Genomic DNA, 4,049 nt, shown 5'->3' with positions numbered 1-4,049 from the left:
AAAGCTTGTTGGTGACAAGGTTTTAGGACCAAAAGCAGTGAAAACCTCTCTCACATACACTGTACACATATTGATATGTACATAAGAGAAACACACATCACAATTCATTTCTGTCTTTACTACTTTTCTATCCTTTAATTTTACATCAGTTTCTTTGGATATATGTACATACATACATATAAGTTTAATGCCCAATGTACATAAAAAAACTAAACAATCATGAGATCAATTCTGTGAACCACATCTTTCGTTCGGGCATATCTCCCCCCCCCCCCCCCCCTCCGCCCAACAGATCCCATCGTTCCAACTTTCACACACCACCCTTCGTTCCCTCCCCCCCATTAAAAACTTGTGTTTTTCTTAAAATTAGCAACGAGCGCTCGGTCAGAAGAAGGCACTCCTGCTAAAACCTGTCGAATCCATTCCGCACACCACACTTAATTCCAACTATTTGGGTGTCGTTTTCTTGTTGCTACCCCCGAATGGAGTAATCGATGGTATTGTTCTCTTCTAATTAGCCCTACGTTTGTAAAACGATAACTTGGAAAAGTCGGCCTTCCAAGTTTTCTTCGCGTAGGGGCTTGCATGATGGTAATATCACTTTGAAACCTATTGTTGGAGTAGGTTTATAGGAAGGCCTCTCTCTCCCTCGTAATGGGCTTACCCAATGGCAAAAGCTATTAGACAAAAATATCATGGGTCTTCTCATAATAAGACGTGTATATATTAAAACAAGGAAATACGAATAGTGAGAATAGTGAGAATCTTATGGCAAGTAAAACCTTTTAAGGTGTTGTAAGGCAATCTAATGTAAATGCAACTCTTTTGAGTAGAGGGTGCATGTGGATAAGCCCATACTAACAAAAATACACCATGTGATTGACATGGCAAACTTTGTATAGGACATTGAAATTACAACTCAAAAAAATAGCATCGAGTAGGAAGACATGACTCAACATTTCTATATATTGAAAGGTGTTGAACAACCTTGAACTTATTAGCAAATCAATATTTGATACATCTAAAGTCTTTGTAAAGAATCGAGTGTGATTCTATGCAACGGAATAGATTAGAGATGTGTGTTATGTGTGTGTGAAAGAGGAGAGACACAAGATAGATAGGGAAATTAAATACTCAAGAAGATGTATGTATTAGGAAGTGGAGAACAACTACAACAATATGAATATTACAAAGGAGATTAACCGACACATTACAAAAGTAGGAGGAGGGTGCTTTATATAAGGTCACCCTCTCTCTATATTCTCTCACTAAAATGCCCACTCTCTCTCTAGAACCTTGGCAAATGTGGAAACTCATTAGTTATGGGGAATATGGAACTCATTAGTTATGTGTCATAGAATATGATTCTATGTGTAGAAAGTAGTGGTGACCTTTGACCTTTGAGTGCTTTGAAGGTGTACGTGAAGCTTGCAAATTCGGCAAACAACATTGACACCCATTTCCAAAAGAGTGAAAGATGAGCAAAGGTTTCCTAGATGTGATCCACTCATATGTGTGGGGACTAGCACAGACGGCTACATTCAGCGGATGCCAATATTACGTGACCTTTATCGACGACTTCACCGAGCACACCTGGATCTTCCCCATGAGACAGAAGAGTCAATTATTCTCACACTTCCAAAAATTCAAAAGTGGAGTCGAAAAGGAAACCGGCCGACATGTCTGATGCCTTCAATTGGACGAAGGAAAAGAGTACTTCTCCAACGAATTTTCGGCTTATCTCCAAAAAGAAGGAATTCGGCAAGAGTTTATGTGCTGACACACACTGCAACAGAACAGAGTGGCCGAACGCAAAAATCAGCACATCGTCAAAGTATCAAGGCTCATGTTGAACGAGAAGCACATGCCGAAGTCATATTGGACCCGAAGCAACATGCATAACCCTCTACCTAATAAACCGGTGTACGACATCTGACATGCATGAGGTCACCCCTCACGAGAAGTATTATGGAAAGATGTCGGATCTATCCCACATCAAGATATTCGGCTCATTTGCGTACGTGCACATTCCCGACAAAAAACGACAAAAGTTAGATCCCAAGTCAGAGAAATGTATCCTCGTAGGATACTCATTGGAGCAAAAGGGGTACAAATGCTTCAACCCCTCTATTCGGAAGGTTCGTGTAAGTTGGGATGTCGTCTTTGATGAATCAGCATCATGGTACGAACCTAAGCGAACTCCTTCTGAATCATTTCCAGTCGACCTTGAAGACACAAAGGACAATGATAAGCTAAGGTCAATACTTGAGGAGAGTCCTATCTCAACCAAATTGATCAAACCACAGGAGCCTCCAAGCGAGCAAAGTATGTCCTAGCCAAGTACGAAAATGGATAAAGGAAAAGCAAAAATGTTGGATTATGAAGACGATCAATCTAACGGCAGTGAATCGGCTCACTCACTCGATAGTGAGCTTGATGGCTTTCATGTGCCTATCATGAGGACACCTGGAGTGAAGAAAGTCATTTCCACATCAAATGAAAAACTCTAACGTTGCACCCGTGAGAAGAATCTGCTTAGCCGATTCGGCTACAACGACTATATGGCATATCACTATGCCTTTATGATGAAGGTGGCGACAATTCGAGAACCGGAAAGTTTTTCCGAAGCGGCCAAGGATCCACGATGGGTCGAAGCAATGAACGAGGAGATGCAAGTATTATGCAAGAATGAGACATGAGATCTCATTCCCCACTCACCACACATGAATGCAATTAGTTGCAGATGGATATACAAAATGAAGTATAATGTCGACGGCTCCATCAACCGCTACAAAGCTCGACTCGTAGCAAAAGGTTACTCACAAACACACGGAGTCGACTATGAAGAGACCTTTGCTCCGATGACAAAGATGACAACTGTGCGGACCATGATAACGCTTGCAATAGCGAAAGGGTGGCACCTCCATTAGATGGACGTCAAGAATGCCTTTCTTCAAGGTGAATTAGAGGAGGAGGTGTACATGGTACAACCACCCTGCTTCGAATCGAGCACACATCCAACATTAGTGTGCCGACTAAAGAAGCCACTCTATGGCCCTAAGCAAGCACCATGGGCTTGGCATTCCAAGATCACTTAGGATCTTCATCAAATCAGCTTCAGAATGTCAAAATCCAACAACTCCCTCGGCGTATGAAATGATTCTGGAAGCCCGAATGTCATCATCCTATAAGTTGTCGTGGAGGATTCCGGGAATTAAAAGAAAAGCCACCAATCACGTGTGAACAAAGGTGTGCACGAATGCACATAAAAGGGGTTCTTATATAAAACTATTGTAAATAGCCTAGGACTAATAAGTACGAGATAGTGTGATTTAAATAGGTACTTTATTATCCCACAAAAAGAGGGGAATAATAGGATGTGATGGAAGGAAATCGGGGGAGAAAATCGCTGACAAAAGTGGTAGTCATGAATACTGATGTAACAGACCCTCCTTGAACTATAAAAGGAGGGAAGGAATACCGTTTTAGGGATCCATCGTTTTGGAAGGGAAGACGTCATTGGTTTGTGCTCTGAGTTTTCCGATATTTTGTTTTGTGCATTTAGTGAGGGAAGGTGAGGCCTCTACTCGCGTAGGAAGCCAGTGTGCTCCTGACTAGAGGCTCACTAGTCGATGCGTTTGTTGAGCTCGAAGCGATTTTCCTAGTCGACGGGCCATTTCTTGTATTCTTTCTATTAATTAACTATTGATTTGTTGTATCCGGGTGCTCATCCTGTATTCTCTGCTCCAGTTCTCTCTATGTTGTGTTTGATTTCGCTTCTTGTTTGTTGTTTCCGAGGAGACGTTGGTTCCCTCCTCAGTTCTATGCTTACTCTTCATGTTGAGAGCCAAAGTGCTCAGTTCCTGGAATCCGGCGATAGTGTCGAACCAGGCACAGGTCCTACAAGCCCGCGTGCTTCGCAAAGGTCTTTAGCAACCGAGCCGGTTAGAACGATGCAGGCTTAGCAACTGCTCATTCCGACTCCCTAGTCCAAGACCCCCGTGATCTTGCCCGATCTGACACATGCACATGGAAATTCGCGACATCTT

Source organism: Azolla caroliniana, unplaced genomic scaffold, assembly GCF_043228905.1.
Source record: "Azolla caroliniana isolate FFs.n. ecotype wild unplaced genomic scaffold, voAzoCaro1.0.p SCAF_13, whole genome shotgun sequence".
Lineage (NCBI taxonomy): Eukaryota > Viridiplantae > Streptophyta > Polypodiopsida > Salviniales > Salviniaceae > Azolla > Azolla caroliniana.
This window is presented reverse-complemented; position numbering follows the sequence as displayed.